Below are 24187 nucleotides of genomic sequence, written 5' to 3' on the forward strand. Positions count from 1 at the left end.
AAATATTTAGGAATAGATTTAACCAAGGATATGAAAACTTGTGTACTTAAAGCTATAAAAAATTCATGGAAGAAACTGAGGAAAACATAAAAGGAAAGATAATTCATGTTCATGAATTGAAAAAAAATTTAAATGTCCGTACCATCCAATGTGATCTATAGGTTTAATGTCATCTCCATTAACATTGCAATGTAATTTTTCATAAAAATAGGAAAAATTCCTATCATTTATAAGAAATCACACACAAAAATGACTTCTAAAGGTTCATGGCAGTGATGAACACAAACAAACAGAAAGCAAATTTCAAAGCTGTATTGCCTGATTTCAAAAAACCTGAAAGGTAATTAAATAATAGTTATTTAATTTAGACAGCCGAGTGCTGAAAAAATAGACACATCAATAGATGGAACACAGTGGAGTCTAGAAATGAGTCCACATATGTAACATTGATTGATTTTTGACAAAGTTGCCAGGAATATGCAGCAGGAAAAACAACTTCTCCAATAAATTATGTTGTCAATGTCTGCATGCAGAAGAGTGGACTTGGTCTCCTATCTCACACTGAAAACAAAAGTCAAGTTCAAATGGATTAAATGTTTAAATATATGACCAGATACTGTAGAACTATTAGAAAAAAAATGTATAATGGCCATCGATCTGGGTAATGTTTTCTTTATTTAAAATTTGACTCGAAGTGTGTAGGCAACAAAAGCAAACAGAGAAATGTAATCACATCAAATAAAAACAAGAATAAAATAAAAATGTTTGGAGATAACCTGTCATTGTGACAAAATATTTGCAAGCTGTATACCTTGTAAAGGCTTAGAATAATCAAATAATCCATTTAGAGAAGGGAGAGAAGAGAAAGGAAAGGAGAGTGGAGGGAGAGGTGGAGGGAGGAAAGGAGACAGAGGAGGGAAGGAGAGGGAGAGAGAAGGGGGAGAAGGACAGACAGAGAAGAGAGAGGGAGAGAGACGGAGAGACAGAATGGAGAAGGGAGGAAGGGAGAGGAGATTAGAAGAAAGGGGGAAAGAAGATTCCTCCAATCCACATAGGCATTTTTCTAAAGAAGATGCATAAATGACTAACAGACCTGATTAGCTTCCTCATGGCAAGAATTATTTGTAAAAAGAAAATTAAAAGCACAATGAGCTGCCATCTCACACCTACTTGTTAGAGTAGTCATTACAGAAAAGATGAAACTTGTGATGAGACTGTGAAGAGAAGGGGAGCCATGCTATGACAGGTAGGAATGCAAATTAGTACAGTGATTATGGATAGCTATCAATTTTCTCCAGGGACTAGCTCCCTGTGAGGTCATCTAATTCCAAGTGGACAGCCCTAGACATAGGAACACATGGGCACCACTAAATGAACTCAGTGCATTATCAAAGTATTATTTGAGCAAACAAAATCACCTCTGTTTGGATATTCACCCTACAGATTTAAACTCAGCTTGTTGGAGAGATGCTGGACCCGCATGTTAATTATAGCACTACTTAAGCTGCACAATTTATGGAGTCAGCACAAGTGTCCATCAGTATATGAAAAAATAAAGAAAATGTGATGTAGGGGCCGCAGAGACGGCTTATCAGGTAAAGACTGGCTGCTTTTCCAGAAGACCCAGGTTTGCTTCCCAGCACCCTCTTGACATCTAACAATTGTCTGCAACTCCAGTTTCAGGGGATTCAATACCCTCTTCCAGCATCTGTGGATAGGCATGTATGTGGTGCACTTACATACATGTACACAAAACACTCATACACATAAAAATAAACAAATATTAAAAAAGAAAATGTGGTGTGTATACACTGGGATACTAGTCAACCTAAAAAAAGACAAATTCTGTCATTTGTGATAACATGGATGAGGAACATTATTCTAGTCAAATAAGCCTGACTTAGAAGACAAGCATTGCACAGTCACTCATCAGCGGCATCTAAAACAGACAGAAGCAGAGAGTAGATAGAGGGAGAGGAGCTAGGGAAGGGAAGATGATTCGACAGTAAAAACGTCTCAGAGAAAAGGAACATCTTAAATTCTATTACACAGCATAATGAATATAGCCAAATATTAAAGAATGGTACCTTTCAAAGTCACCAATAGCAAATGTTCTCATCACCAAATGTGTATAAGTATTTGGGGTAGTGACTGTCAGCTTAACTAGTCTGCACTGTATTCCTATATGAGGGCATCACTTTGAATCTCATAAATTTGTACAATAATAGAATTTACATAATTAAAAAGAAAGAAAAATAGAGAAAGTCTGCTTGCCTTCCCCTCAGACAAAGCATTGAAGTCTAATAAACAGATTTTCCTGTTCCTAGGGTTAGAGCCAAGGTACCCTCTGTCAGCTGGTAGGGATCACCCTTTGCTTGTCTGGACAGTTCCTCCAAAGTACAAATTTTACTCAAGCTAAATCTCTTGAAACCTCGTACTGAGAAACTCCTGTACCGTTAACTCCAAGCTGCCAAATCCATTTTGGTTTGCCTTGGTTCCACTAGACAATTATGATCTGATATGTATTTGCTTCATTCTAAGTAGGTGTTGCTTTGAAATCCGAGTTACATCAATATGTTATTTATTTGGTATCTTTCTTTATTGCTATAAGTTTTTCTCTTTAATGTTACTTCTGCTATATCATATAGGTTTTAATATACTTTTAACATTTATTTAAAGAAATCTTTAAATTAAAATAATATTCAAAGACACATTGATTATTCAGAACTGTATGTGTACATGCTTTAAAATCCTTTTTAAAAAATCCTTTCGGTAAATGCAAAGGATTATGATTACTGGTGTTCATGCCCAGAACATGCATAACTTTGTAAGAAATTGATAAGCACTCTTCGAAATGGCTGCAAAATGTTTACACTCCCTTTGAGAATGAGAATTCCTGTTGCTCCACACTCTCACCAGGGTTTGATGACATCAATGTTTTGCATTTTTGTGATTGATTGTGCTGTATATTTGGTCATGTCTCTTTGTGGTTTAAAATTTCATTTCCTGATGACATGTTATACTGAATGTTTTTGCATAGACTTACTTGCCTTCCATGTTTTCAGTTTTCTTAATCATTTTCAAATCAGGCTATTTTCAATTTCCTTGTCACCAAGTCTTAAGAATTTTTAAAAGTTTACCTCTTAATTTTTATTTTATGTGTATGACTATATTGACTGCATGTATGTAAGTGCATCCTTGTCATGCAGTGCCTGCAGAGGTCAGAAGAGGATGTTGAATCCCCTGAAACTTGAGTTATTAACGCCTGTTAGCCACCATGTGGGTGCTGGGAATCAAATTCCGGCCTTCTGCAAGAGCAGTCAGTTCTCTTAACTGCTGAGCCATCTCTACAGCCCCTTAAGAATTTTTATAGAATCTGGATAATGGTCCTTTGTGCTTTTTGCAAATATTTTCTTCCAGTGTTACTATTTTATCCTTCTTTTCACATTGCCTTTCACAGGACAGAAATTAATTTTAATGAAGTCCAGCTTATCAATTGTTTCCTTAGTGTCGTATCCATAATAAAGCCACTGCTTTATCCAGTCCTGGATTTCTTTTATTATTTATCTCCTAGGGGCTTTACTTTTGTATTTTACACTGAAGACTCTGATTTATTTTGAGTTGGTTTTGGTGAATGATGTGAAGCTTTTGTAAAGATTTACTCTTGTATCTGTAAATATTTGTTTTTTCAATACTTGTTAAAAAGAAAATCCATGCTTCATTTAATGACTTTGGCTCTTTTGCCAAAGGCAAGCTCATTTATGTGGTGTATTTCTGGGATCTCGGTTCTGATCTATTGATCGGTTTGTCTGTTTTTCACTGTGTGTGCTGTTGTGCTTGCTATGACTTTAAACTGTGTTGGTAGTAGACAACAACCATCCTTGACATTCTTCTTGGACATCAATACTGGGTCGGCCCTTAGAGTCTTTGCATTTTTTTATTTTATTTTGTCAGAAGAAAGCACAAATACAGTTCTTCATTACCACAAATGATGCTGTCAAGTTTCCTGCTTTTGGGGATATTCAGGGATCAGTACATTCAGAGGATGGATGAGCTTCAGCCTGCAAACCACCATCAAGAACATGGTGTCTAGCTTGCCAGGTAAATATTGGCACCTTTTCATAAACTTTAGAGTTAGTATGTGTCAATATCCACACTGTAACTTGTTGGTATCTATAGAGCTGTTGGGAAGAGCTTCCCTCTTTAGGATTCTGGACATGGAATGCCTCTCTATATGATTTGATTATTCTTTGATATCTTCTTATAAAGATTTTGTGTTATTCTTACTGGTTCCTAACATAGACCTTTGCTTTATTCATTATTCCCCATTCTCCTTCACAATGCTCTTTCCCCACTGACTGTCCTCAGTTCACATCTCCTCTATTTCCAACCAATCGCCAAGTCATACAAAGTCCGTCAGGTAATACCTCCCCTTTCTACTCCTTCCTCGCAGCTCCAACTGTCATTGTTTCCATAACCCTTTATTGCCTTAAGTATTTTCTTGGTATTCAATTTTATTGAAAAATTGCCCATTCACTAAGATTCAGTTGTAGATTTTGCTGCTCTGGGATGACATATCCCTCTGCCAAGCACTTGCCTAGCCTAATGTGCTTAGTAGCTATGAATTTATGTTATAGGACTGTTATGAATTATATATAACACATATTTTTCTTTTGTAGACTAAAGTTCTTTAGATTTTGAAACTGAGTTTTGGATATTGACTGCTCTGTAGTCGCTCACAGAATTCTAGTAAATTCTTTCTTTTAAGAATGCAAAAGTAGAATTAATATCATTTCCATTTCTTCAGATGTAATGGTCTTTTAATATGATGAAGGGGTGAAGGCTATATGAATTGTGGTAGAAATTAGTGAAAAGATCATTATCACAAAATATAAGTTAAGTTTTATTTAACTAGTAACTGTTGTAGTTTCTTTCTTTCTTTTTTCTTAATGTGTATGTGTATATTGCCTGCATGTAGGTAAGTGCACCTGTGTCCTGCAATGCCGGTGGAGGACAGAAGAGGCTGTCGGATCCCCTGGAACTGGAGATACAGACAGTTGTTAGTGGCCATGTGGGTGCTGGGATTCGAACCCAGGTCTTCTGCAAGAACAGTCAGTGTTCTTAACCGCTGAGCCATCTCTCCATCCCCATGTTGTAGTTTCTTGTTCTGAGTTGATCCATAACCTTTTTTTCTGCTTCAGGAATCTCTAGAGAAATAGCTCTCAGAGGTTAAGGGCACTAGCTGCTCTCGCAGAGGACCTGGGTTTGGTTCCCAGCAGCCGCATGGCATCTAACAACCATCCACAACTCCAGTTCCGGGGGATCTGATGCCTTTTCCTGGCCTCCATGGGTATTGCATGCAAGTGCACTTACATACATGCAGGCAGGCACTCATACACATGAAATAAAATAAATGAAAATAAAATAACCTATTTTTCTGCTTCTGTTATAAAGGGAAGAACATGTATGCTTCAAATTGTACATGGTGTCATCACCTTTTATAGGTTATGTAGAAAGTGAAAGAAAAAATAAAGAAGGGAGTGGTTCAAATTCTGTTTCTGATGAGGAAAATGTACTCTGAGGATCAATGAAGTTAAGTCTTCTGAGCTGAAATAATATATTTACATATTAGTTCTTGGTTATTATTTGTAATTAAGCACTTATTTTGTGATTAAAACATTACTTTGAGGATTTTACCTTAATGAGTACTAGGAGAGAATCTTTTTGTAGTTTACTTGCTTTACAGAATTGAAAATATCAGTCTATTTTGTGCCTTGTGATTTGCAGGAACCATCAAAGACAAAGATGCTTAAATTATGCTTGAAATATCAAAACAGCTTTAAAGCTGAAGCTTATTATCTCTTTCCTACTGGCAATGCCTTCTTTGTGCTATAAAGAGGTTTTTTTCTTTTTTAAAGCAAGAACAAAAGTGTATTGTCTTGGCAGAAAGAAATGCACATTAAAAGAAAATCTTGGGAAGAATTTGTACTTAAAGGCTTATGCTTTTATCACTAGAAACCTAATCACATAGTGTTTCTCCCTTCTTTCCCCCACTTCAAGAGTATATGGGAAGTAGAATAAAATTTACTCATAATTTATCTTTTTAAAAATGTTTATTTTTATTTTACGTATTTCAGTGTTTTGCCTATGTGTATGTATGTCCATCATAAGCATGAAGTGCTCACAAATGCCAGAAGAGGGCATCAGATACCCTGAACTGGAGTTACAGATGGTTGTGAGTTGTCATGTGGGTGCTCAGAACTGAAACTGGGTCATCTGTAGGTGTAGCTATTTCCCTTAACCAGTTCCCAATAAGCTATATCCCCAGGCCGCATAATTTCCTCTTAAAAAAAAAAAAGTAGAATAGACTTTATTGCAACAAAAATGTACTTCTATAAAATATGTTTTGGGCATTTTGCCTTAATGAACTTGCCAATTTCCTTAGCACTTACTTTTTGAACAACCTTTATAAAGCCATGAGTCTTAGGCTAAGTAGCCCTTGAGAGCTACTATAGTTAGTTCTATAACTCTTCATGACTGAAGAGTTAATGAGGTTGGACTAATGTGACCTTGGGTTTGTTTAGAAAATACCATGGACAGTGGGATTAGAACTATTTGTGCTACCAAAAAATTAATAAATAAACAAATAAGACATTGCATTTGTTCATGTGTGTATAGACATTATATCATGCCGACTCTTTCCACTGAACCAGTTCATACACTCACTCATTCACTTTCATGTTCCCTCACTCATTCTCCAAACTGTTTTGTGATGATTTCTGAGAACAGTTTCCATGACATTTTCTTTTGCTGACAGAGTCTTAATAGTTGAAATTTTAGGTGAGTTTATAAGATATTTATAAGATAATTACAGATTATGAACAGCTAAAAAGCTGACGGAAATGTTTACTGAAAAACTTCACAGTCTTTCAGAATGAAGCAGAAAGCCAGTTTCTTTGGACTACTGCGCACAGTAAGAAGACACTTTGTCTTAAAACATAAAAGCAGTCTTTTTTAGACTTTGTTTCTCTAGAAGAAAGAGAACCTGAAGCCTGTGAGAAGTCCTTCAGCAGGAAACCAAGCTGTCAGAACGCTAACATCCTCCCCATCCCCAGTCCCATCCTTGAGAGAAATTTGGCAAAGGCAAAAACAGGATTGTAATGTCAGATACTTCTGAAGTTCTGGAGAAATGAACACAAACATGTATTTGCACAGACAGATTTTGATCATGAGCTGCAAATTAACAGCTCTCTAATCAGCACCATTATACTCCACATGAAAGATCGGACTCAAACATGTGGATTCCTGTTAGCAGCTGAGGAGAGTGCCTGTCTTACCTGAGTGTTTTGTTTGGTGAATTTTTCAAGCACTACTGTCTTATTATGTAACTGCTATAACAGGCATTACTGTCTTGGGGCAGTAAAATGGCCTTGGCCCCTTATACTTTTTTCCATTTTCTGATTGTCCCTATAATATCCTCCTGCTCTCTTTGGGTAACCCACTCCGTTGACTTGAGTTGATGGGTGTTAGGTGTGGTTTTAGGCATTGTTTTATAGGCTCTTTGTTTCTGCTCTCATTGCATGATCTGTCTCTAGTGAGAAATGACAGCACGTGGTTTGATGGACTTTCGTTTGTTGTTGGTGTCATAATTTTATGGATCTAAATCTTTACCAAGAGCTCCCTGTTTAGCCTTCTTGGTTTATGTCTCACATAGGGGCATTATTTTTCAGTCACAATTGAATCCAGAGGTACATTCAGCCATGTACAGCTGTGCTGGAGCTATCACTACCTGGGAACAACTAGATCCTCATAGACTATGGACCCTCCCGCAGTTCATCCACTATTCTCATGGTGAGTGGCACTATGGAAAGACCTTATGTCGTTTCTAACAGGCTATCTTAATCCATCAATTTCTAGAATATTCTACCTCAAAAAACAAGAGGGTGTGATGTTTGATCGTATTTCTTCTAGGAGACTCTGCTTTCTTGTGACAATCCTGCCCACCACTGGACTGGGTAGAAAGCTACATTTGTCTCACCGTCCATCATATTGCCCTTTCCATAGGACATCAGAGTCTTACTTATTCAACATTTGAATGAGTGACCACTAAAAGATGACTTGTTTCTGTCCAACTATGTGAAGAAATAGTTTGTGGTATTTCATGGGGAAAGAATTTCCACCAGTTACTTTGAAACATTTGTTTTTACTATTTAAACTAGTTATTTAAATATCTTAGGTTTTTAAAACTCATTTCATCTATATCACTGTACCTCATGATGAAAAATATCAAAGATAAAAGAAATGAAAGATATACATGTGAAAATCCAGCCTGGATCACCTTTAACTATGAAGCCAGTGACACCTGTCACCACATTTTGAGGCAAGCAAGCACAGAGAACAGTTTATCAACCTGGGACTCCATTTGGTTTGTGCCATGCATACATTCCTCTTCTAACCATGCAGCCTGAGACCTTTACCTCCATTTACTCTGCACTCCACTCTGGCAGCTCACTACAATGAAGAATCTGCTAACCGAGCTCCACATACACTCACTCTGAACAATGTAATACTTTTCTACACACCCTAACAACTATCAATCTAGATTCCATTCAATGGTACTTTGGTTATGTCTGGGTATGAAAGTAGGATGACCAGTATAGGCTGAACTAGTTTTCGGTGCATGCATGATGAAATTTTAGGGAGTGTCCTCTACCTACTATCTTATGCCTATGCATAATTTGGAATGCATATGATTAAAATCAGATGCATTATTGGAAGAGACATGCGCAGTACAAAAAAAGGTTAAATAATCTGTAAATCGAGATAAAGAACTACCACACTACTCCCTTAGCAGATGTGATTTAAATGAGGTGTCCCCCATAGCTCAAGTGTTGAACATATGGTCAGTTGGGGTTGCTGTTTGGGGGTGGGGGTCATGGAATCTTTAGTAAGGTGTGCCCCTGCTGCAGGAAGCATGTTACCAGGGGCAGGCTTTGAGAGTAGATAGCTGTGTCCCATTTCCTGTTTGTCTCTCTGCTTCATGTGGGTGCTTGAAGATGGGAGCTCTCAGCTTTTTGCTCCAGCTGCCTCCTGCCATGCCTCCCCATCACGATGGACTCAACCTTCTGAAATCATAAGCCCAATAAACTCCCTTCTATGCGTTGCCTTGGTCATGGTGTTTTATCACAGCAGCATTAAAGTAACTAATACAGCAATCTGACTCTTGTGATCCTCACCAAATGAAACTCCAAATAATAATGGAGATGCTTGAGTCTTCCCACTCATGTGGCCCACTATCAATCCTGACCATGCATATGACTTGTTCTACCACTTTGTTTTGAATAAAGCATTCTCACTACTTTTGCAAATCTTTATGCTCTTATTTTAATGCTTTGAAAAATATGCCATGAGCCTGGAAACACCCAGCTCAGATACCAGTCACTGGTAAGAATTTTACATTCTTTTTTAAAAAGCTATTATTTCAACATCTAATTCTGTATTGATTTTATATTAATTTTGTGTTGGCATGTACCAAATTACTCTAAGTTTGGTAGCATAAAACCACCAAACCCAATTATTCATTTCTAGTTCTATAGGTCAAATTGTGGGCAGGTACTCTATATAACAGGCTCAAGGTTGGTGTCAGGTGCCTTTCTCCCTAGCTCTCTACCATATTCATTGAGGCAGGGTTTCTCACCTGAACCCAGAGCTCACTAATATGGCTAGTATCCCTGGTCTCTCTCTTCCTGAGTAGTAGAATTACAGGCAAGCACCATGTTTACCCAGCATTCATGTGGGTTCTAGAGATCAGAACTCTGGTTCACATACTTGTGCTGCAAGCAGTTTAACCACTGAACCATGTGTTCCAACCCCCACCCCTCTTTTATTGAGACAGTGTCTTGCTATGTAGCTCTGGCTGGCCTAGAGCTGACCTTGAACTTGAAGCAATCTTTCTGCCTCTGCCTCTTAAGTGCTGGAATTATAAGCATGCATCACAAGACACAGCAGATAACTATAATAATTTATCTTGAGCTGTTCCTTAGGGTAGTGATTAATGACATAGTAGAGCTAGGCTAATGGAAACCCTATTTTATGATAAAATCATATTCAGTTTTATGTTTATTACAGAAAATGGAAATAGAGCATTCATCCAACTCTTCCAAGATGATATCAAAATATATAAAAAAAGAATGAGGTGAAAATCTAGCCCTCGTTCTTTCCTCTAGAAGGCACTACAGATGTTGGCAAGCCCCCAACTTCTCCAGAGTCTGTTGGATGGTTAACTCCTGAACAACAAGAATATTTTGTGGAGTCAGGAAACAGCTTCCTAGTTAAGTATTGTGAAAATAAACAGGGATATTAAGGGAACAAATTGAAGAATCCCTGGTAAAGATCCCATCAACCCAAAGGGGAGGAGTTGCTTCCTTCTGCTTCCCTTCTAAATCTGAAAGAACACCAAATGCTTGCATATAGCCTGAAGTGAGTCATGATCATCAATTGGGTTATGATTATAATAGCCATAGATATATAATGTTCTGGTCCCTCCTAAAGGAGTCAGAACAAGTCAGAATTCCAGCTGTGTCTCTCTCAACCTTTTGCTTGTGTATTAAGCCAACTATCAAATATCTGCTTCCATTTGGAAATACGTGGTACTGAGCCATCAGTACAGGCTTCTTCCTATAGTATCTGTTTCCTATTCCTCCTGCATTACATAGATATGAACATGAAAATTGTCATTCTCACCGTGTAAGAAATGTAGAGTGATATTTTGTGAGTTTGAAACATGAGGAAAATTCTTCAGGGAAAATACATTTATTGTAGAATTCCTTCTTCTGAGTTCAGTACTTAGAAGTAGAGCAATGAGCAAGTGGTTCATAGTGCTTCCATCTCTTGTGAAGATGATGAAAACTGTGTATCTTTCCCTGCTCTAGCCTTGAAAGGAAAGACATTTATTTATTTAGCATTAAATCTTGGTATAAACAGTAAAATAGTTTAGTTTAGCAAGAATCTGGTGTTTAGAGGTTTGTATGAGAAAGACTGGATCACAAATAATTACAAAAGTTGTAAAGAAGTAGCTTCCAAATGGCCTTTTAATGCCAATATGAATTATTTATGCAAATTGAGGAAACATGTTTTAGCTCATTGATGGAGTGTTCATGAAAGCAAAGGTAATATTTGATGCTTACTTTGTGGTTATGGCTGAATTTGCAGATGCTAAAAAGCATCTATAATTAGGAGTCCAAAGACTGATTAGATTTCCTCAGATATCAAATGCCTGAACCTAACCTGTGATAAGTGCTAGATGGCAACCAATTTGAACTGTGTAAATGATCAAAGAAGGATAAAAGAGCATAAGATCAATGCAGTGGTGGTGGGGGGTCAGGATTTATTTGTTTCCTGACATCCCAATACTTGCGCTTATTCTTGATCCTGTTTGATCATGATGATTAGTTCCTATTGCGGACAACGTAATGATAGACGTCTACTTTCATTCCTGGTTGCTCCATCTTCCTCGTTCCACATGACTCGAGCTCTAAGGGTGAGAGTAAAGAGCATCCACAGTAGGAGCCTAGGAACCTGTCCCCTAATGAAAGCAACAGGGATGTATAAGTTTAAGCTGATAACTGATTGCATAGACAACTTTTACTCCAATAACCCTCACTCCTCTCTGCCTCTGTTATTGTTGTTTCCTTTTGGTGCTTTTATGATAATTCTCTAATCAACTACATTGACTTTGCCTTAAAAAAATTAGAAAGATACAGATTTTCTCATACCCAGAAATCAAGAATGACAACTGTGTTTCTCTCCTCTTGTTTTTTAATATCCAATACCCAGGACAGATTTAATAAATATCTGTTAAATATAGTTAGATTTTTCACATGCCAATGCATTGGAAACAAGAAAAAATATTTTAGATCGATTGACTTAAACACTACAATCCATTTCCAGTATAAGTAACACTCTACATTAATTTGTATGACCAACTAAAACTCACAGTAAAACAGGACCCCAGGAAAAGTATCCCACTGGGAATTCCAAGATCTATAACATCTTTTGGCATTTCAAGTCATTATAATGGAAACATACCCCCTAAAAGCCATCTAACTATTTATAAACACACTTTTGTCCTGGTTTCCTAAGGTATTCAGTTGTTATTTAAATTGTCAGCAAAATATAGGAATTAATAAAACTGTGTGACCAAAGCTGGAATTATCTAAATTTTTTATTAGCTGTTTTCATTCTTAATTTGTAGTTTTCTCTTCAACATATACTTGATTGAATTTTTGTGCATTTCACACAATACATCTTAATTCTATTCAGACCCTTTCCCCATCTGCATCCTCTTTTTGCCCTCCCACCAGATTTCATGTTCTGTCACATATGTTAAATTGCAGAGTCACGTTTGTGTCCTCAGATGTCCTTTGATACAAGTTCATCCACTGGAGCCTGGTCAGCCTATCTAGCATCACTCCCTTAAAGAAGACCAACTCTCCCTCACCCAGAAGTAATCAGTTGCCAATGGTTTCTAGCCAAGGTTGGGGCTTCTTACCCATTTTCCCTAATTCTATGCTGGGTTTTTGGCAGGTTTGAGTTTGCACGGGTCACATCCATGCTCTTACCATTGCTATAAGTTCATATGAGCAAGTTTCCAGAAACTTGAAAACTTGTTCCTTTGTGGACATCCACCACCCCTGGCTCTTACAGTCTTTCTGCCCCCTCTTCCATGATGATGCCTGAGCCTTGAATGGCTGAGGCTTAATAACCACAGCAATGTCTAGCACAACAAGTTATTTCTATTAGCACAGTATTGGTACTTTTATCTTGTGCTTATTCAACAGCTATCTAATTGGTCTTAAAGCCTGATCAATGGGAGGGAACTCATGTGTAGTACTGTAAAGAGTAAAATACACATGCATGGAGAGTTCATAGATCTTAGAGAAAAATCGACATGTGTGTCTGTCACATCTGTAAACAAATGCAGTTTTTCTTTCCTCTTCATCTGATTGCTTTGTTGTTTGTTATATTGAACTATAATCGCTCACTAAGACCTTCATGATAGCATTTTCCTTATCTCACATCATGTACATCCACAAGTGTCACATGAGAAATTACACTTTACACCATTACCTCATGTTCAGTGTAAAATGAGGGTGCGTGCAGAACCTGGATAAAAATGCATGCTATTAGTTCAGCCATTGCCTTACTACATTCACCACTCAGCAAACAATTTTCTTTTTCAACAGATGGAGACTGGTACAGAGGTCCACAGCTGGTAACACACAGAGAATAAGTGTCCAAGAGATGCCCAGCTCTAAGTGACACATCTACAATGGAGCCTCTACACCTAAGACTCATGGAACATAGTGGAACACGGGGCAGAGAATACTAATGCATCTCTCAATCTTACCAGTGAAGTTTCCTCATGCAACAGAGTGCAATGCACATAGAAAACCACAACTGGCCAAAGTGTAGAGAATAAGAATCTGAAGAGTGTAGATCCCTGAACAGGACTCCTATATTAAACTTCACCCACTCAGGGCTCAGGGACCATGGTGGAAGAGGAAGTAGAAAGATTGTAAGAGCCAGGGAGGAGGTGGATGACCATATGGAAATAGAGTCCTACAGGCTCCTGGGACCTTGCTCATATAAACCTACAGTAATGGTGTCAACATGCACAAGACCCATGCAAACTCAAGCAGACAAAATCCAGCACAGAACTAAGGAAATGGGCAGCAGACCCCAATCTTGCCCCCCTCCCCAAAATATTAGCAGCTGATGACTGCTGGGTGAGGGAGAGTTGATCTTCTTTAAGAGAGTGACTCTAGATAGGCTGACTAGACCTCGGTGGATAAACTTGCATTGAGGGATGTCTGGATACACAAACTTGACTCTATAGGTCTTATGTATTCCTGTGGATGGGCTGTAGGGGGTGTAGACAGGAGAGGGGTCTAAATATGATAAAGGTGCATTGTACAATGTGCACAAATTGAATAAAAATATACATTGAAAAGAAAAGAAACAAGATTTCATTTACCTTCCTATTCTGTTAAAAATTCTGATATAAAAGTAAATGGTTTCTGTATGTCACTGAACATTTTCTTGACCTGCTGTCTTTATTATTACATTTATTGTGAGTCTCACAATATGAATATTTACTTATGTCTTTTTGTTTCCCTCTTTAAAATCTTACAGATATAAAAACATTTAAGAAATTCACTACTGATGAAAAATAATAGAAACAATGACTGCACATATCCTGTTCTGTGCAGGTCTCAGGAGAAACATCACTTCTTGTTGTGAGAACAATATGTATCTCTTATTACTGAAAGAGCCACGAACGACTATTAGGAAGGTAAGTAATGGTGATTCTTCTGTGAGTTGTCATCTCATCAGAGAACACTTTCAGCTGTGGGATGGAGGAGACGCTCCTTCCTACACTGTGTACTTCAAAGACACCGAAAGCAGAAAGTCAGGCTAAGAGTTCCTGTTACTGAATGGAAGATACAAGTAGAGATGAAGAGGCTGAAAATGCAGCAAACATTATACTGCAGCCAGTTCTGGTTCTAGAAACCATTTGGATAGGGTTCATTTCAAAGATCCAAATGGTAACAGAAACAACATTTTGCAACTATATCCAGCCCTGGGAGGGCATGGGATTTCAAAATATGCTATGTATTTTCTACTGCAATAAAAAATATTATTTTGCAACTATTACAGCTTTATAGTAAAAGAAGCTTCAGCAAGTTTTATTGGGATCTCAATTTCCACATTGATCCATGGTATGATTTGCCTTGTTTACAGCAAAATGTTTCTACGGAAAATTTCAAGCGACACTTTATTACCACTGCTTCATAAGTCAATTCTTGCTTTCACTTATAAAAAGCAAATTTTGAATGGAAGGCAATCTTTTGTTTCCAAAATGATGAACTTCTTGAACTTCTTTTTGTTCATCATTGTGACTAAAATAAACAAATTAGCAAAAAGAAACAAAACTTGGGCTGGAGTGATAGCTCACGCAACTGCTTATAAGCACAAACATGAGCCCCTGAGTTCAGTCCCAGCACCCTCATATAAAAGCTGAGTAGGATGAGGCATTGTAAGTCCGCAGTCCCAGCACTGGGGAATCAGAGACAGGAGGATCCCCAGGACTCACTGGCCAGCCAGTCTGGCCAAATAGGTGAACTCCGGGCTCAGTGAGAGACCCTGTCTTAAAAAATAAGGTGGATGGATCTGGAGAGATGACTTAGCAGCTAAGAACACTGGCTGCTCTTGCAGAAGACTTGGGTTCGATTCACAGAACCCATATGGCAGCTAACAACCATCTATAACACCAATTCCAGAGGATCTGACACCCTCTTCTGACTCCTACGGGCTTTGCACAACATTTGGGTGCACTTACATACATGCACGCAATACACTCATAGATGTAAAATACAAATAATAAATAAATAAAATATTAAAAAAATAAGATGGAGGGGGGTGGAGAGGAGACTTAGTAGTTTAGAACACTACTTACTCTTCCATAGGACTCAAGTTCAGTTCCCAGTGCCCACTTCAGGTGGCTCATAATCACCTTTAACTCCAGCTCCAGTGAGATCTCGCGCCTCTGTGGGCAACTGCGCTCATGTGCACATACCCTCCCCACAAAATTAAATCATAATACTCAATTTTAAAAATAAGATGGAGAAAGCTGAGGAAGGCATTCATTGACTGGCTTCCATATGCACATGTGCACACCTCATATATGCATGCATACACACATATAAACACATATACACACAACCATTTAATTCTAAATTAAGGTTCTTATATCCTAGTACTATTTGCATTTGGGCTGGATAATTATCTGTTCTGGGAGGATGCCCTGTGCTCCTTAGGACATTTAGCAGCATCTCAGCCTCTCTCTGCTCATTAGGTGCCAGTAGCACATTCCCAACCAGTTGTGATGAGATGACAACTCTGTAAATATTAGTGTCCACTATGGAGAATCATCCAGATTCTGGTCCTATCACCCACCTTGTTCTTTAGGATCCCATGACATAAAGTGACATCCTCAAAAAATTGGTGGCAATAAACAAATGTTACTGTGTGATAGCATACAGACACAGAGATTTTAAAATGTTTTTTAAATAAATTTTTAATTGAATTTTAGTGTGCTTCATACAGAACATTTTAATTTTCTTCATACCCCCTTCCCCACTGGCACCCTCTCATAGCCCCTCACTGGATTTCTGCATTCTGTTATTTATGGTAAGACCTATTGAGTCAATTAGTGTCCCCAGACATCCCTCAGTGCAAGTTCATCCACTGGGGTCTAGTCAGCCTATCTATACTCACTCTCTTAAAGAAGACCAGCTCTTTCTCACCCAGCAGTAATCAGCTGCCAATAGTTCTTTGGCTAAGACTGGGGCCTGCTTCCCATTTCTGCATTTCTACACTGGGTTTTTGTCCGCTTGAGTTTGCATGGGTTTGTGCGAGTTGACACCATTGCTGTAGCTTCATATGAGCAAGGTCCCAGGAGCCTGTAAGACTGTATTTGCATATGGCCATGCACTGCCTCCCCTGGATTTTACAAGTGTTCTGCTCCTTCTTCTGCAATGGTCCCTGAGCTCTGAGTGGGTGGAGTTTAATATAGGCGTCCTGTCCAAGGACCTACACTCTGCAGACTCTTATTCTCTATGCTTCGGTCATTTGTGTCCTTTTGTGTTCCTGGCCTTCTGTTGCATGTGGGAGCTTCATTGATGGGAGTTGAGAGATGTATTAATAGTCTTATGTGTAGAGGTTCCATCATAGATGTGTCACTTAGGGTTGGCAATTCACAGACGATCTCTGTGTGTTTCCAGTTGTGGAACTCTGTAACAATTTCTGTCGATTACCAAGGAAGCTTCTTTGATGAGTGGTGACTTGGAGACTTTCTGTAAATATAAAGATCCATATTGAGGACATAATACCAAATAACATACAGATTTTTATTAACCAAATTGCTATAATCTTTGACAAATTTAGATAGAAACAGTGGCTTAAAAATTGAAGTTCACAACTAAATTGGCACCAAAAAATGCTTCTATATGAATTATTTAAGCTAAATGCATTTGATATTCTCTGGGAGCAATAGTTATAATTCACAATGTAAATATGTATTTCAACACATCATGTTGGATATAACTATATGCAATTTTATCTGTCAGTTTAGAAATTCATTAGTGTGCTGCCTTCAGTAGGTGGCTGTCGTCTTTTATTCATGGGATAATCACTTATTTGGCATGTTTTGCCTGGTGTCCATAACTGGTAGCATACTATAAAAGGCTTTCGTAGCCATGACACACAAAGAGGACCAGCATGAATCCAAGGTGTAAGACCAATCTTCCTTTTTCTCATAGTAAATGTTCTAATACTACCTGTTGGTATAAGAAACTTGATTGGAATGGGCCAAGTACTTGGCTTCATGTCAAGAGCTATCATTTCTAGGACAGGACAGAGGTTATCCTAGGAGGGCTTCTCTTCCTATGAGAAAGTAGCACAGATACTTACCTTGAGCATGTATTTTCCCACATTCATTGATTCAGGACTTAGTCATATTAAACTCTGTAGTGCAGACATCATCAACATACTACCTGTGTGAAAATTATTTACATACCAGACAGAGAAAAGGATTACCTTTCCAGGAAGCTAAATCACAGTGGTTACAAGGACATGAGAGCTGTTAAGAGGCTAGATGCAAAAAAATGTGGGCTCATGATGACATCCAGGGGAGAAAGGCCATTGCAGTTACCATGTTAATTTTGATCTAGATAACCTTGAAAGATGAATGAGTAGGCACCGATCAATCATTTTCACTCACTCCATTTTCAAATGGGAAGCCTGGTATGACAAGGCATAAAGGGACTGTAAGGAGGACAGCTTAGACAACTGTGTAAGTGGAGGTGACACATAGTGTAGAGGGGCTAATTTGGAGAATGTTTTAAAAGTCAGCTTTTATTTATTCTTCTTTTCAATTTATTTTGTGTGTATCTAGGTATGTATGAGAGAGGGAGAGGGACAGAGAGAAGATTATATGTACATGTGTGGGGGAAACACAACCTTGTGTGGCTGTGGAGGCCAGAGGAGGATACTGGTGTCATGTTCTGTCACTCTCCACCTTATTCCTTCGAGACAAGGTTCTCACAGAATCTGGACCCAGGCTGGTGGCCAGTAAGCCTTAGGATACTCCTGCCTCTTTCCCTCCCTCACAGCTGGGGTTCCAGGTGAGCACAGACATGCCTAGCTTTTTATGAAGGTGCTGGGGATTTGAACTCAGGTTCTCATGCTTTCACAGTGAGTGTTACTACCCACTGAACCACCTATCTCCCCAGCATTAAGATTTTTTATTCTTTAGGATAAAGAGGGATTTTTATGCTTCTAGAGGAGGAAGGAAACTTAAATACAGCAATATTTGAATAAGATAAACTGGGCAGTAGCACACAGTGAAGACAAAGAATGGTAAGTCCATGGCATAGTAAAAAGAAGATCAGGAGAGACACACAAGTGTTCAACCCAATTGCCTTACATCTCCCCCACATCATCTTAAGTGAGGAGGCAGAACAGTAGGACCTGGCTCTGTCTTCACTTCTCCTGCACTCCATCCATTGGTGCTGCCTGGAGGGGGTGAGTCCCCAGATTCCCTTTACACAGCAACCAACCCCAGTTGCCCTCAGCTTCCATTTTCTCTGGGAATTTCTATCTCCTAAAGAAAACCACCTTGACTAAGGGCCCAAAACCTCTGAGTGGAAGCAGGTATGGAACACCATTCACCCATTTATCTCAACCTGTCATAGGTCTGAAGAGTGATCGCTGCTCTAGCACTCTCTACAGAGATAGCTAATGTCTAGCTGTATGAACATTTTTGCCACACATCTTTAGCCAAATTCCTCTTCATCTCTTTTGGTTAAAGCTGTTCATCCAGAGATGGACCCTGATATACTTCTTGTACACTAACTCCTATATTGGTGCTTACCTATTGGAGAACCCAACCTGCAACAGATAAATGAAATGGGGAGCTCCTACACTCTGCCTCACTGAGGTCATGTCATATTAGCAGGTAGGGATAGCTATGGGCTACAGAGAGTCTTTGCTAAAAGCCAGCAGCAGACTTGTTAGAACTCTCACTGGTGATAAGTCCGAATGATATAATTCACTAGAATGAATTAAGAAACAAGTTATCACTGGAGCATCTAGATATATTAGAAATACAGAGAAAAGGGAAAATGAAATATGTTTGCTGGGAATAACTAATGCAAAGGACTATTAACTGTGAACTAAATCTTACTGTAGAAGTCAAGAGGCCTCCTTGGAGTATAGATACATCAGGTACAGTGCAAAGAAAGCAAGCGACTAGGCATAGGACTTAATAAAAACATACTGCAGTAATATGCACCATTAAATTCCCAGCCTAGTCAGGTTTTGCCTGGGAAAGAATGGCATCCCAAGAATCAGATGCAAATATTCAACTGATGAACATTAACTTCTTGATCCCCCTAAATTCTCCTTTGAGCTTGAAGCACATTATTTTACTCTCTGTTAACTGTCTTCCTAATCCTTCATGAAAACCAAGCAGAAGGCAATGCCTTCGAAGTTCTTCTGAGTCAGTCTCTGAAGTGGTCTCCATCTTTCCACCTTGCCACTAGAACAAGAAACTCTGGCTGAGTTGCAATCTTAATATAAGAAGTAGAAAAACTATAAAGGTTCTGAAAGACTCACTTATAATGTGTTTGCAGCAACCAGAAGAGAATGTTTAGGAGTTCATTCTAACATCTTTGATTAAGATTATTGGAATAAAATATTCCAGAGAAAAAGGTTATCAATTATCAATATAGGAACAATTTTGTGGAACAGAGCTCTTAGCAACTTGGGCAGGAGATGATGCCAACACGTTTCTAGAATTGTTCTTATAAACTTAGAGAAAGTGTTAGACCATGCCAAGTAGAGTAAAAACATGAGAATGAGCTCTGAATACAGTAAGTATAAACAAAGCTTAGACAAGTGCATATGTCCAAATGGTGTATTATGTGCGATTGAAGACTCCTGGAGATTTCTTAAGGAAGTTCTTCAGGACATGCAGCTTACCTTATGGACTTGTGGAGGGTGATGGGATGAAGAAGGGGAATCAGAAACAGTTAAAAGTTCAGGGGTCATTGTTATCTTTAGGTTAGAGCTGACATCAAGAAATGTTCTCATTGAAGTAAGTTCTTTATAGCGCAGTCAGTGATAATATCCTGATAAAATAAATAATGTTAGAAAAGGAGACCAAACCCACCAAGAACTCTGAGGATAATTATTAGAACAGAGCCTATCCAGAGGCCAGTAACATTGATAACCAATTAGGACATTCATAAATCTATATAACCATCCACTGATGATGGATAAGACGTTGAGTGTCCTGATGTCCTAATTAGCATTAATTGTCAACACAGTCTAGAATCATCTGAAAAAGGAGTCTCAATTGGGTAATTTTCTTTCTCAAGTTGGTCTGTGGTCATATCTATGAGGGATTGTCTTGATTATTAATTGATGTACGGCTCAGCCCACTGTAAGTGGTACCACTCTTGTCCAAGTGGTCCTGGGCTGTGTAAGGAAATTAGCTGAGCATGAGCCCAAGTGAACCAGAGAGTGAGCCAGCAAGCAGTACCTCTCCAATGTTTCAGCTCCTGCCCTGACTCCCCTCAGTGATGGACTGTGACCTGGAAGTGTAAGGCAATTAAATCTTTTTCCTCCTCTACGTTGCTTTTGGTCAGCGTTTTAGGACAACAACAGAAAGGAAATCAAGAGCAGCAGTGTGGTGAGCCCCACCTTCAATCCCAGGTCTTTGTAGGCTGAGGCAGGAGAAGTACTGAGAGTCTGAAGCCAATCTGGGGTACATAGTAAATTCTAGGCTAGCCTGGGCTATCAGGTGAGACTATTGTTGGGGGATGTTTGTTTATTATGTACATTGAGCTGTGTCAGGCTTGTTTACTGAGTTTGTGTTATGCACACCAGTATCTAATCTGCCTTATCAGGAGGAATGTGTTTATATGGAGAGCCTCACAACACCTGACCTTGAGGCAATAGTGGTAAACAAAAAGATCAAAGAAGCCTTTGAAGTATTTGACTGCTCCTTGACCCTCAGATACAGGTGGGGAAAACAGCTGTTGAAACTAATTGAGTTCTTCTGTATAAAAAGGTGGAGCTGAAATAAACCCGGGCTGCAGTCACCACTGTCAGTCCTCCCAAGCATCTTTCCTGTCTCCTTTTTTCCTTTCAATCCTCACTCCCCCTTTCAGGTACTGTCCGTCTTGGCCGGCTGGCACTGGCAAGTAGCACCTGGAACAGGGACCTAAAAAGTAGGGGAAAAAGTGAAGGACACCACTGGAGAAATTAAGTGAGTGCACTCGGTACAATTGGGGAGCGGTGAGTATTTATCTTGGGAGAAGATGGGGCAAGGAAACAGTCGGTCAGTTTTTGTAAGGAATATGTTTGGGGCCCAAGGAGCAAAGGCTGAGACTGAAGAGGAGAATCCGATAAGCCATGCTGGGATAAAAGTGAAACTAAACCTTCCGCTCCACCAGAGCCAGATCCACCCTTTTATGAGGACCCCCATCTGGGGCTAGAAAAGGGATCTCTTGACCCTGAGAATGAGTCTGCCCTAGGAGAGGAGACGGTTAAGTATGATCAGGAGAAGTGTCCACCTATAATTGCTTTGCCTGATCACTGGGAAATTAAGCAATTAAGGACAGAGTTAGACACTATGAAGAAGGAAATGTTAAAGAACAAAGAGAAAAGAATTAGGACCACCCCAACACCCCCTCTGAAGGCAGTTGTGCCTCCCATGATTGCTATGGCTCGGGAGCCTTCGGCAGGAATCTGGTACCCGCTTAGAACCATGCAATCTCTGCTACAACAAGCCATTGGGGCCGCAGCAGAGAGAGGAGAGTCAGTGCATGGATTTCAGGTCTTCCCAGTTTCTGAGCAAGTTGATCAACAGGGTATGGTCTCATGCACCTGTGCCTTTTAAGCAGCTTAAGGCTTCTAATGAACACGCAGCTTATGTGATTTATGGGCAAAGTTATTCTTTTCAGGCTTTGTTAGAATCCCTGTCCATGGATGCACTTCCTCCTGGAGATGGGAAACACATGGCACATGCTTGCCTTTCAGGGGGAGATTATCTGTTGTGGAAGTCTGAGTATGAGGAACAGTGCCAGGTGACAGCGAATACCAATACAGCGCAGAATATTCCCATTGATTTTGATATGTTAGCTGGTGAAGGACAATATAGGGATACTGCTCAGCAGTTGCAGTACGATGTTGCGGCCTATGCCCAGATCAGTGCTGCAGCCCGAAGGGCCTGGTATAAACTGCCGTCTAGTGGTAGGCAGACTGAGGATTTGTCTAAGATCAGGCAAGGTCCGGATGAGCCATATCAGGATTTCGTGGCTCGCTTAATGCAAATTGCCGGTCGCCTGCTGGGGGATAGTGAAGCAGGTTTGCTCTTAGTGAAACAGCTTGAGTTTGAGAATGCCAATGGAGCCTGTCAAGCTGCTATTAGGCCATGGATGTGGCATTGTAGGGAAAGCCTATTCAGGAGGTATTTTTTCAACAAACAAAAGGCTCAAAAGGACGGGCGGTGGGGCCTGGGGGAGCTGCTTCGGGTGTGGCCAGTTGGAGCCGGCCGTGGTGGCACACGCCTTTAATCCCAGCACTCGGGAGGCAGAGGCAGGCAGATCTTTGTGAGTTCAAGGCCAGCCTGGACTACATAGTGAGTTCCAGGGTTGATAGGAGACATAAATTGGCTTCGTCCCCATCTGATGCTTACCATGGGGGAGTTGAAGCCTTTATTTGATATGTTAAAAGGAGATTCGGATCCCAACTCTAGCAGGATAATTACTCCTGATGCTCTTCAAGCTTTACAATTAGTAGAAAATGCTATTGAACAGCAACAAATTACCTATGTAGATTATAGTCAGCCTTTGATGGGTGGTGTTTTTTCTACCACTCACACCCCTACAGCTGTACTCTGGCAGGATGGCCCTCTTCTTTGGGTGCATCTACCAGTATCTTCAGTCAAAGTAATTAATCATTATGAGGCTGTAGCAGCCTTGGTCCAACAATTGCATACTGAATCATGTCGGTACTTTGGAGCTGAGCCTGCTCAAATTGTTGTTCCTTACACTAAGGCACAATTGCTATGGTTGTTTCAAAATGTAGATTCATGGGCAATTGCATTTGCAAATTATATAGGTCAGATAGAGAATCATTATCCCAAGGCTAAATTGTTACAATTTGCTAATATGCATGAGTTGGTATTTCCAAAGATAGTTAAGGTTAGTCCCATCCCCCAGGCTATGTCGGTATTTACTGATGGTTCTTCTAATAGACACACAGCTTATGTGGTTTATGGGCAAAGTTATTCTTTTCAAACTTCCCCTGCTTCAGCACAGGTAGTGAAACTTCACACTGTAGCTGCAGTGTTCCAGCTTCTGACCTCAACACCCTTCAATCTCTATACAGATAGTGATTATGTAGCTCGAGCTCTACAGGAAATTGAAACAGTATAGGATTGACTCAGGTGGAGCAAGCTACAAATTCTCATGCCATTATGTCATACTCTTTTCATTTTAAACTTTTTGAATTTGGATAAAAATGACCGCTCTGCGGCAGATAGAACGTGGCATCCTCAGTCACAAGATACCTACGCCCAAGTCAGGTGGAAGGATCCTTTAACTGGACAGTGGAATGGCCCCGACCCTGTATTAATTTTGGGAAGAGGGCATGTTTGTGTTTTTCCACAGGATGCAGATGGAGCCAGATGGCTGCCAGAAAGGCTGGTGAGGTTCGCCAGACGAGTGCCAAAGAAAAAAGGAGTAGAAAAGAATGATGAGGAGACAGACGTGGCTGATGATGATGTTCCTGAAAGTGATCATGGCTGAATTATACTGGACTTATGTTCCTGATCCACAACACTGCACCCCATGATATTGGAGAAAAAAGAGATAGTAGTGACTATGAATGACTCTTGGTTACTTGCTCAGACTGCTTCAAAACACCTGATGATTATTTTGGATTGGGAAGCGGGTTGCCTATTTTGTTAAAAATAAGTGTGCTTGTGGGACAAAGTGGATATTGTACCAATGACAACGTGTTATTGCCAAGAGATAATAGAATAAACAAAATTTTT

The 24187-nt window shown here is 39.5% G+C and overlaps 1 non-coding gene across 1 annotated transcript; it reads right to left on the reverse strand.

Moving 5' to 3' along the window:
• Window positions 1-3952: 3952 nt before the first annotated feature.
• LOC115072843 lies at window positions 3953-4109 on the reverse strand. The gene has a single exon (XR_003851850.1). It is a non-coding gene; the product is annotated as a U1 spliceosomal RNA (small nuclear RNA).
• Window positions 4110-24187: the final 20078 nt, after the last annotated feature.

Source organism: Nannospalax galili, unplaced genomic scaffold (genome assembly GCF_000622305.1).
Source record: "Nannospalax galili isolate Female #2095 unplaced genomic scaffold, S.galili_v1.0 scaffold283, whole genome shotgun sequence".
Classification (NCBI taxonomy): Eukaryota; Metazoa; Chordata; class Mammalia; order Rodentia; family Spalacidae; genus Nannospalax; species Nannospalax galili.